The 12388-nt window shown below is 43.3% G+C and overlaps 1 long non-coding RNA gene across 1 annotated transcript; it reads left to right on the top strand.

The window, feature by feature from the left end:
* The first annotated feature begins 5262 nt into the window (after nt 1-5262).
* Nucleotides 5263-10814, top strand: LOC121274094. The gene is made up of 4 exons (XR_005942168.1): nt 5263-5331; nt 8876-8972; nt 10400-10484; nt 10803-10814. It is a non-coding gene; the product is annotated as an uncharacterized LOC121274094 (long non-coding RNA).
* The last annotated feature ends 1574 nt before the right edge of the window (nt 10815-12388 follow it).

Consider the following 12388-nt stretch of genomic DNA (forward strand, 5'->3'; position numbering starts at 1 on the left):
AGTCCACTCTGGCCAAATCATATCTGATTTTATTAAAATCGGCCTTCCCCTAATTTAGAACTCTGATTTCTGGCCCATCCTTGTTCTTTTCCATAACAACCTTGGATTGAACAGAGTTATAATCACTATCTGCAAAATGATCCCCCATTGATACCTCCACCACTTGCCCGGCTTCATTCCTTAAAATTAAGTCCAGGACCATCCCCTCTCTTGTTGGACCTTCTACGTATTGGCTTAAAAAGCTCTCCTGGATGCATTTTAAGAATTCCACTCCCTCTAAACCTATCACACTATGACTAACCCAGTTAATGTTGGGGAAGTTGAAATCCCCCACTATTACTACCCTATTATTTTTACACTTCTCTGAAATTTGCCTACATATCTGCTCTTCTATTTCTCTTTGACTGTTTGGGGGCCAATAGTACATCCCCAGCAATGTGATTGCTCCTTTTTTGATTTTAAGTTCCACCCATATGGCTTTATTTCAGGAGCCTTCTAAGATGTCATCCCTCCTTGTTACTGTAATTGATTCCTTGGTCAATATTGCGATACCCCCTCCTCTTTTACCTCCTTCCGTGTCTCACTTGAAGACCCTGTATCCTGGAATATTGAGCTACCAATCCTGCCCCTCTCTCAACCATGTCTCTGTGACAGCAATTACATCATACTTCCATGTGTTAATTTGTGCCCTCAACTCATCTGCCTTATTCGTCAGACTCCTTGCATTAAATACCATCCAACCTTGCCAAACTCCCTTGTGCCTTAACTGGTTTATGATTTCTATGCCTTCTAGACTCACTTGCTCCCTCTTCTAATTCTGGCTGTGCATCTCCCTGTGCTGAACCTCCTCTCGGGATCCCACCCCCCCTGCCAAGTTAGTTTAAACCCTCCCCAACAGAACTAGCAAACCTCCCTACAAGGATGTTGGTCACATTCCGATTCAGGTGCAACCCGCCCGCCTTGTACAGGTCCCACCGCCCCCAGAAACGGTCCCAATGTCCCAGAAATCTAAAGCCCTCCCTCCTGCACCATCTCTCCAGCCACGTATTCATCTGGACTAACCTCCTATTTCTTTACTCACTAGCGCGTGGCACTGGAAGTAATCCAGAGATTACTACCTTTGAGGTCCTGTTTTTTAATCTGCTTCCTAACTCCCTAAATTCTGCTTGCAGGACATCATCCCTCTTTCTACCTACGCTGTTGGTACCAATATGTACCACGGTTTCTGTCTGCTTGCCCTCCCCCTTTAGAATGCTCTGCAGCCGTTCAGTGACATCCTTGATCCCGGCACCAGGGAGACAACGTACCATCCTGGAGTCACGTGCAGAAACACCAGCCTGGTCCCCTTACTATCGAGTCTCCTACCACTATTGCTCTTCCCCTCTTTCCTACCCCCCCCACCCCCGTGCAGCTGAGTGTCTCCCTGTGCTATGAGCGTGGCTGCACTCCCCAGAGGAACCGTCACTCTCACTGTTTTCCAACACAGATAAACGGTTCTCGAGTGAGATGCACCCTGGGGGTTTCCTGACTACCTGCCTGACACCTTTCTTCTGACTGATGGTCACTCATTCCCTCTCTGTCTGCACTTCTGTAAGCTGTGGGGTGACCACGTCTAAAAGCGTGCTATCCACAAAACTCTCAGCCTCGCGGATGCACCTCAGTGTCTCCAGCTGCCGCTCAAGCTCCGAAACCCAGAGCTCAAGTAGCTGCAGCTGGTGGCACTTCCTGCACATATGGTTGGTCAGGACGCAAGGAGCGTCTAGGACGTCCCACAGGTTGCAGGTAACATGGGACTGAGCTGCCCTGCCATGCCTCTAGTTGAAAAAAAAAACCCCTACTTTAAATTAAGTACAATAAAAAAAATTAAATTATTTATGTGCTTTAAATAAAAACTAGAACTCTTACCTTTCTTTAGCTTAATCTACTATAAACAGGAGCAAAACACTTACCCACTACTCACCAGAGTAGTCCCAGTAGTACTCAGCTCTCGCCTTTGTGCTGACATCACTTTTTGAAGCTTCTCCGCACTCGTGCTGGTTCTGACCTCTCTGCTGCTCTCTCGCGCTGTCTTGTGATGCCATTCTTGTCATTTTCAACAAGAACTGACTGCAGGACATTCTTCCCAGACTGCTTCACCACGATGCTGACTGCAGGACACTCTTCCCAGACAGCTTCACTGCGGTGCTGACTGCAGTCCCAGGCTGCTTCACTGCGGTGCTGACTGTAATCCCAGGCTGCTTCACTGGGATGCTGACTGCAGGACACTCTTCCCAGTATGTCTGCATCCACTGTGCCCCAGTGACGGAGAGGGCGGGTATCAAGTCTAGTGATTTTAAAAACCATCCAGAGTTAAACATTGAGATTTCTCTCCCCAGCTGAACTGTCACAAGAGTGGAAAAGTAACACTCCACGAGAGGTGACAGCGCAGGAAGGTTCGTGTGTACAGATTCCATGTCATCATAGTTATCCATCGTGTCTGGAAAACCAACCGCGAGTCGGGATCTGGTTTAATACTGGGAAACACGTTCATGGGGCTCCCATTGCCTTTCGCTCCAAGGATCACAATCAAGAGTTACCACAGTTCTGCCATCAGACCCGGCTGTCTGGAGACCTGAAAGATGGTGACTGTTCCATGATTATAAACAACGTCAGACGGGAAGATGCAGGACCTTATTTTTTCAGAATAGAATTTGACAGCAGGAATAGTTACAGCTACTATTCTGTAACCCAGCTTAATGTTTCTGGTAAGTGCTGTGTTATAATTACTCAACAATTCACGTTCAACACTCAATGGGAAATAACACAAACTGTGATGTTTACATATTAACACAAAGCACAGCTTATTATAACACACTGTCTGATTCTCAATAACCTGGTGATAGCTTCCAGTTCAGTCTGAAAACAACCTCTAATAGTCAATTTAATATCAATGATTAAATATATTGACTGCGTCCATCAATGTTATCAGGTTATCCAATCCCATCGACTCTCTAACCCTTTTTAAAAGTCTTACAAATCGGAAAAAGGAAGACTCACATTTCTATAGCACCTTTCGCCTCCTTGGGACGATCCAAATCCCTTCACAGACAATGAAGTACTTTAGAAATGCAGTGACAGTTCTTATGTGGGAGACACGGCAACTGGTTTGTGCACAGCAAGCTCCCACAAACAGCAATGAGATAAATAACTGATCATCTGTTTTAGGTGCTGGTTGAAGGATCGTTTTGAACTGTTTCTATCCTGCCAGGGACATGATTAACATTAACTTTGGAACTCATTTTTGAGGAAGTGTTGAGCCAGTTCTGTCCAAGGTGTAAGCTGTTCCTTCACCCTCCCCCCATTATTGTCAATTCAATGGACTCAGGGTGAAGGTGTATTAAGCTCAGTGACAGACTCTCCACCAAGTACAAAAATAGCAAAATACATTCTCTTACATAGAGATACACAATCACATAGAATTACATGTAGTCTCAACAGCACACAAACAGGCCATATGGTCCATCTGCTCCGTGCCAGTGTTTCTGTTCCTCACGAGCCTCGTCCAACCCCCTCTTTACCTCACCCCATCACCATATTCTTCCTCCCTCATGTGTTTATCCAGCTTCTCCCTAAATACATTGATACTAGTCACCTCGACCACTCCCTGTGGGAGCGAGTTCCACATTCTGCCCACTCTCTGGGTAAAGAGGTTTCTCCCGAATTCCCATTGGGTTTATAAGTGACTGTCATGTCTAGTACCTGTATGACTGTATGATAAATCTTTAAAAACATTTTTAAAACACTACATTTGAAAGTAAATAAAACTGGAACTTAAGGTAACTCCCCAGAGTTACCAGACCATTTTGTGGATTAAACCAGTTTAACTCTTAAGAAGACAAAGGTACCTTTTCTGATATTGACTCATAGTGGGTTCAGCTAGGAGATAAATGAAACTTTATTGACACCTTCATTGTAAAAAGGCAAAATTTGTCTTCTGCAATCTAAAGGTTTAGGTCACCTAAAAAAAAACACAGGTGGGAGGAGACTCCAGGCTGTTAATTAAATTACCAGAACTCTTTATTTGGGACCATGACTCGACACTGATGTGAGGTCACATGATACAGTGGGTGCCTTGGCTCCCTGCTACAAGATATAGTAGAAAATTGAAACTGCTTTTTAGAGAGATCTTCAGAGACACAGCAGAATTCCATCAGGGAGAGAGAAGGTCTGACAGTTAAAACCATCAACTACTCCAGCCAGTTAAGCAGCAAAGTAACTACTTACATTATCTTGAAAGAGAAACTAAGCATCTCTCTCTCCTCTAACTTTTCAATCTTTAAGCCTACCGTGAAAACAACCTCTGGGCAGATCAGCTGTAGGAGATTTCATAAGTACTGAGAAATTTCTGCATTCAGGAGACCATCACTTCAGCTAAAGTAACAACTTGACTATGAAATATCAAGCCTGCACCGACATAGAGACCGATTTAAATTTCATCTTTATAACTACTGGTTGGAGATTCAGCTGTATCTAGTTCCTGTGTATGTATGTGTGTGATAGTGTGGGTGAGTCGTGTGAGTGAGATGTCATGAATTTGTTAACCTCTGGGACAAGTGTGCAAGAAATAAACTAATCTTCTTAATTTTTAAATGCAAAAGCTTGCTGCTAGGTTATTTAAATTGACTGAAGCACTCTGAGGGTAAGAGACTACACACATCCAAAAAAAAAATCTGATCATAGGCAAAAAGATGTATCATTAAAACTTGTCTGTGATAGTGATGATTTTATATTGAAGGCCCCTAGTACTGGGCTCCCCCAAAAGTGGAAACATTTTCTCTACATGTCTCATATAGAATCCCTTTCCTAATTTTAAAGACCTCTATCAGGTCACCCCTCTGCCTTCTCTTTTCAAGAGAAAAGAGGCCCAACCAGTTTTTCCTGATCATTGCAGTTTCTCAGTTCTGGGATCATCCTTTTAAAAGTGTTGTCTCTTGCAGGACTGTGATTTCTATTTGAGCTTATGTTTCATGTCATATTTCTCTAAATGGATCCATTCTCTGTCTGTTAGATTTCACAGATAAACCCATGATATCTCCTGCTGAAATTATTGCAGGAAAGCGTGTGGATGTAAGCTGCACCTTCAACACAACGTGCACCTGTCTTAACCTGGGACACTCCCACTGACGTACCTGGACCAGTCTCAAACACTGTAACTCAGCATGGCATCACTCTTGACCTATACTTCTATTCTGACCCTGATTCCATCACTCAAACACCACGGACAAACTCTCAGCTGCAGAGTAAGATATCCATCTGTTTCATCGGAGTGGACCCTAGTACTGACTGCGCAATGTAAGTACAGATACCCTTCATTCTACATCAGACGTAATAACCTACATTTTGAGCAGCAACATTGCACAAACAGCACTGTAGTGAGAACCAGACCATATGTTTTTTACTTATAAGAGGCCAGAGAGAACTCTCTATTGAACAGTATCATGGAATCACTTACTTGAGAGAGTAGACAGGACGTCGGTTTAACATATATGAAAGACATCAACTCCAACCATGCAGCACTCCCTCAGAACTGACCATCTGACAGTGCAGTACTCTGTCAGTACTGATCCTCCAACAGTGCAACACTCCCTCAGTACTAACCCTCCAATACCGTGGCACTCCCTCTGTACTGACCCTCTGACACTACAGCTATACATCAGTACTCCTCCTCTAACATGGCAGTGTTCCCTCAGAACTGACTCTCGAACAATGCAACACTTCCTCAGTACAGACCCTCTGACAGTGCAGCATTCTCTCAGTACAGACCCTCTGACAGTCAGCGCTCCCTCAGTACTGACCCTCTGATGGTGCAGCGCTTCCTCAGTACTGACCCTCCAACAGTGCAGCATTCCTCAGTACTGACCCTCTGACAGTGCAGCACTCCCTCAGTCCTGACCCTTCGACGGTGCAGCACTCCCTCATTACTGAATTGAAGTGCCTGCCTGGATTTCATGCTTTGTGGTGAAGGAATCTACATTGATATCAGACCTTGCACATTCTCAGGGCCTCTCAAAGTGCTTCACAGTCAATGTAAATAACTGATCTTTATTTGTTTTTAGGTGCACCACAGAATCTCTCAATTACTTCTCTTGATATGATTAACGCTTCATTGATCAATATAATTGAGGGGAATTCTGCAGTGATAATCTGCTCTGTCGAGAGCTTCCCAGCTTCTAACCTGACGTGGCGACATCTTAATGTCCCACTGAACAGAACAAGTTCCAACAATGAGCTGTGGTTGGTGATTCCTCATGTTATATCCAGGGACACTGGAGACTATCAGTGTGTGGCAGAGAATGAACATGGAGCAGTGGAGGGGTTCATAACCATCACTGTGGAATGTGAATGTGCAAGAATTCAACATTCTGGTTTCTATTAGCTCATGGGATGTCGATGTTGTTGGCAGGGTCAGAAATGTTTGCACATCTGTAATTGCCCCCTGAGAAGATGGTGGTGAGCCACTTTTCTGAACTGCTGCAGTCCATGTGGTATAGGTAGATGCACAGTGCTGCTTTGTCTTGAATGGTATCAAGCTTCTAGTGAGTTGTTGGAGCCACACTCATTCAGGTAAGCGGAAAGTATTCCATCACTCTCCTGACTTGTGCCTTATAGATGGTGGACAGGCTTTGGGGAGTCAGGAGGTGAGTTACTCGCTGCAGGATTCCCACCTTCAGACCTGCTCTTGTATCCACAGTGTTTATATGGCAGGTCCAATTAAAATTCCGGTCAATGGCAACCCCCAGGTTGGTGATAGTGGGAGATATAGCAATGGTAAGGCCATTGAACGTCAAGGGGTGATGCTTAGATTCTGTCTTGTTGGAAATGGTCATTACTTGGCAGTTGTGTAGCGTGAATATTATTTGCACTTATCAGTCCAAGCGTGAATATTATCCAGCTATTGCTGCATGCAGGCATGAACTATTTTATTGCCTGAGGAATTGTGAATGATATTGAATATTGTGCAATTGTCAGCAAACATCCCCGCTTCTGACCTTATGATGGAAGGGAAGTCATTGATGAAGCAGCTGAAGATGGTCGGGCCTAGGACACTACCCTGGGGAACTCCTGCAGTGATGTCTTGGAACTGAGATGATTGACCTCCAACAACCACAACCATCTTCCTTTGTGCTAGGTATGACTCCAACCAGCGGAGAGTTTCTCCCTGATTCCCAATGATTCCAGTTTTGCTTGGGCTCCTTGATGCCACACTCGGTCAAATGCTGCCTTGATTTCAAGGGCAGTCATTCTCATCTTACCTCTGAAATTCTGTTTTGTCCATGACTGGACCAAGTCTGTTAATGAAGTCTGAAGATAAGTGGTCTTGGTGGAATCCAAAATGAGCATCAATGAGCAGGTTATTTCATAGTAAGTGCCACTTGATAGAACTGTTGACGACACTTTCCATCACTTTGATGATGATCGAGAATAGACTGATGGGACGCTAATTGGTCGGATTGTGTTTATCCTGTTCTTGTGGACATGACATATCTGGGCAATTTTCCACAATGCCAGTGTTGTAACTCAACTGGAACAACTTGGCTAGTGGTGCAGCTAGTTCTGGAGTCAAAGTCAAATTGCCAGGATGTTGTGAGGGCCCATAGCTTTTGCAGTATCCAGTGGCTTCAGCCGTTTCATGATATGACATGGAGTGATTCGAACTGGCTGAGGATTAGCATCTGTGATGCTCGGGACCTCAGGAGGAGGCTGAGATAGATCACCTGCTTGGCACTTCTGGCTGAAGATGGTTGCAAATGCTTCAGCCTTGTCATTTGCACTGTTGTGCTGGACTTCCCCATTATTGAGGGTGAGAGCCTCCTCCCCTAGTTAGTTCTTTAATTGTCCACGGCCATTCATGACTGGATGTGGCAGGACTGCAGAGCTTTCATCTGATCCGTTGGTTGTTGGATCGTTTAGCTCTGTCTATAACACGTTGCTTCTACTGTTTAGCGTGCAAGAAGTCCTGTGTGTTGCCTCAGCAGTTTGGCATCTCTGTTGTATGTGAATCCAGGCATGTAAGTATGACAATGCTATCAACATCCTGGGAGTTACCACTGACCAGGTGCTGAACTGGACCAGCCATACAAATACTGTGGCTGCAAGAGCAGATCAGATGCTGGGAATCCTGTGGCGAGTAACTCACCTCCTGAATGACAAAACCCGTCCACCATCTACAAATCACAAGTCTGGAGTATGATACTCTCCACTTGCCTGGAGGAGTGTGGCTCCAACAACACACAAGAAGCTTGACACCATCCAGGACAAAGCAGCCCCCTTGATTGGTGCCCCATGCACAAACACTCACTCCCTCTACCATTGATGCACAGTGGCAGCTGTGTGTACCATCTACAAGATGCACTGCAGAAACTCACCAAGGCTCTTTCGACAGCACCTTCCAAACCCATGACCGCTACCAACTAGAAGGACAAGGGTAGCAGATAGATGGGAACACCACCACCTGGAAGTTCCCCTCCAAGCCACTCGCCATCCTGATTTGGAAATATATCGCCGTTCCTTCACTGTCAGTAGGTCAAAATCCTGGAACTCCCTCCCCAAAAGCATTGTGGGTGTATCTATATCACATGGACTGCAGCGGTTCAAGAGAAGGTGGTGGTGAGCTGCCTTCAAGGACAATTTTAGGGATGGACAATGAATTCTGGCCTAGCCAGTGATCCCCACATCCCATGAATGAATAAAAAAAACATAGATATGACATATAAGTATACTTGTATAGATATTTCATGTATAGATAGATATCACTTCACAAGTTCAGAATTGCTACATGTACATCTGGGAACCATTCTAAAACTGTACCAGAGTCATTCATTGGCTGTTTTTACAGGACAAGATTCCAATGAATGGAAAGCAGGATTGCTTGGAGCTGGAATCTGTTTGAGTGTTGGACTGAGTGGATTCTTCATCTTCAAGTGTGTGAGAAAGTAAGTTTGAAGGTTTAGTTTGTTGTTTTTGAACATGTTTGCTTCAACCTTCTCTCTTTGTACAAAGAACTTGTATTTCTATAGCATCTTTCATGGCCCATAGCACTTAACAGCCAATGAAATGCTTTTCAAATGTTGTAATGCAGCAACCAATTTGTGCACAGCAAGCTCCCACAAACAGCAAAGTAATAATGACCTGGATTGTGATTTTTAAGTGATGTTGGTTGAAGGATAAATTTTGGCCTCAGGAGACTGGGGGAAACTCCCTCTGCTCTTCTCCCAAATAGTGGCTGTGGGATCTTTTGTAAGGACATTTGGTTTAATATCTCAGTTAAATAGCTCATCCAACAGTGCAGCCCTTGATCAGTACCTGGGACTGTCAGATAAAGGCAAAATAGTGCGGCTGTGGAAATCCAAAATAAAAACAGAAAATGCTGGTAAAGCTCAGCAGGTCTGAAAATATCTGTGACATCAGCCTCTCCTCTATCTTCACCCCTTTTTGATCCCTTTTAAAAAATGTATTATTTTTTACTTACTTATTTTTATTATTATTCATTGTTTTATCCCCTTTTCATCACCTTTTTAATACTTTTTCTATCCTTTATCCCCAACCTCCCCACATCCCACTCCCAAAGGGCCATCTGTTATTTTTTCCATGTTGTTCTTTCACAGAGCGCTTACCCTTGTTCTGCCATTTGCACGTTCTGCTTTCTTAACTTTATGCCACTATCAGCACCTCCTTTAGCCCTTACCACTACCAGTAACACTCCGTTTGTCTTATGTCCATGACATCTTTGTCAATCTCTCCATTGCCTCCACCTTCATTGCTGGCCTTCATCACATTTCTACTTCTCTTTAGCTCTGAAGAAGAGTCAAATGGACTCGAAACATTAACCCTGTCTTTCTCTCCACAGATGCTGTCAGACCTGCTGAGTTTTTCCAGCATTTTCTGTTTTTATATCTGGGACTGTCAGTCTGGACTATAAAATGCCTTGCGAAGTCCTGAGGTTGTGAAAGTGGCTACCTAAATGCAAACCTTTCTTTCTTTAGTGGATGGAATCTCTTTCCATTTTCCCTGTCTCATTCACTCTCTCCTTTCTCCACTAATGCTCTCCTTCTCATTCTCTCTTTCTCTCATCCTCTTACACATTGTCTAGTTTCTCACATTTTTTAAGGAGCGCTGAGCAATACCTGCTCCTTCAGAAGATCACCTCAACACCTGGAGTGAGCAGTGAACTGAAACTTGCTCAACGGCTGCTCAGCTTTACACAGAAATCACGTCACAGAGTCAGGACACAAAGGGTTAACAGTTTGCTTACAACACAACACTAAGGCCCTATGTTTCAATGAAAGGGTTTTCACAATTGTTCCCCAATTCCTGATCTGACTCACAGTGACACATCAACCCCTTCTCATTAAATACACAGATGGAGCAGCACAGGAAGAGGTCATTCAGCCCAAGCAGAGCGTTTGGGCAGTTACTCCCCAGGTGGGCAGTCGGACAGGTACTGGGTAAGTAACAGTACAATTGGAATTCACTTCCACGACCAACACTGTCCTTTGTTGATGTTGTGACTTTATAAAGACAGATTCCAATGATTGATGCCTTTGAAAGATTTCTACTAATTGGGTGGGGGGTGGGGCAGGGGGAGTCCAGAACAAGGGGGCAGAAACTTAAAATTCGAGCCAAGCCGTTTAGGGGTGATGTCAGGAAGCATTTCTTCATGCAAAGGGAAGTGGAAATCTGGAACTTTGTCCCCAATATTCAAACCTAACACCAAATACAGATCATGTTAATTGTCACTCTGTCCATTTCCATTTCTATTACAGAAGAGAGGGGACAGGAAAGTTGAAATCAAATTGAATCATCGTGTTGATGAATATCGAGGTCCTGTTTATGGAAATTGTGATCTTGATTGGGCTTTGAAAAATCAGAAGATGAGTCACACACCACAGGATCCCCAGCCTCTGATCTGCTGCAGTAGCCTGGTTATTTATATGCCTGCTCCAATCATGTATCTGCAATGTTTTATACAGTCAATCCCAAACCCAGCAAAACTCAAATCCAACCTTGTTTGGTTGAAGGGAGACTTCAGAATCCAAAGAGAAAAGTTGACGTAACGCAACAGTATCGTGATATGGGTAAAGACAAGCAGAGTGGGACAGGAAGGGGCAGAGAATTTAACAAAAAATGTACATTAACAAATAAGTTCATTGCTGGGAATAGAAATAAAAAATGAAATTAAAGCTTCTTAATCTGAATGCATGAAGCATCTGCAATAAGATAGAAGGATTAATGGCACAAATGGAAGTAAACGATTTATATCGAATCGCCATTACAGAAACATGGTTACAAAGTGATCAAGGTTGGGAAATAAATATTCCAGGGTGCACAATATTTCAGAAAGACAGAAAGAATGGCAAAGGAGGTGGGGTAGCCCTGGTAGTAAAGGATGATATGAGGACATTAGTGAGAAAGAATCTGACCTCTGAAGATCACGACGTAGAATCAGTATGGGTAGAAATTAGGAATAGCAAAGAGTCAGAAAACACTGGTGAAGTAGTTAATAGGCCCTGAACAGTAGTTATACCATTGGGCAGGGCATTAAACAAGGAATTATTGGAGACTGTAACAAAGGAAATGTAACAACTGTGTGTGTGTGTGTTTGGGGTAGGGGGCTTTAATCTTCATATAAACCAGGACAATCAAATTGGCAAGAATGGTCTGGGAGATGAGTTTGTAGAATGTTTTGTGACAGTTTCTTGGAGCAGCGTGCAGTGGAACCAACTAGGGATAAAGCTGTCTTACATCTAGTATTGTGGAATGAAGCAGGGTTGATTAGTAATGTCATAGTATAAGATCCACTGGGAAATAGTGATCATAACACCATTCATTTCCATGTTAAATATGAAAGTGACATATTCCAATTGCAAACAAAAAGCTTAAACTGAAACAAAGCCAATTGCATGGGGATGAGGGGAAAACTATCCAAGGTTAATTGGGTAGACTAAAAGGTAAGGAGGTATATAAACAATTCAAAATGTTCAACAAAAATACATTCCATTGGAGAAGAAAATCTCAGCAAGAAGGACACATTCACGGTTCACTCAGGAAGTTAAGGATAATATTAGTTAAAAGAAAAGGCTTACGATGTTGCAAAAAACACTAGCAAGTCTGAGGATTGGGAGTGTTTTAGAAACTAGCAAAGGGCCATCAAGTAATTGATAATAAGGGAAAAAAATAGAGTATGAGATTAAACTAGCCAGCAATATAAACACAAATTGTAAGATCTTTTAGAAGTATATAAAAAGGAAGAGAGTAGTTAAAGTAAACTTTGGTCCCTTAGAAGCAGAGACGGGAGAAATTATCATGGGGATTTGAGGAAATGGCAGAGGAATTTAACAAATATTTTGTA

This window comes from Carcharodon carcharias, assembly GCF_017639515.1.
Source record: "Carcharodon carcharias isolate sCarCar2 chromosome 29 unlocalized genomic scaffold, sCarCar2.pri SUPER_29_unloc_3, whole genome shotgun sequence".
Taxonomy (NCBI): Eukaryota; Metazoa; Chordata; class Chondrichthyes; order Lamniformes; family Lamnidae; genus Carcharodon; species Carcharodon carcharias.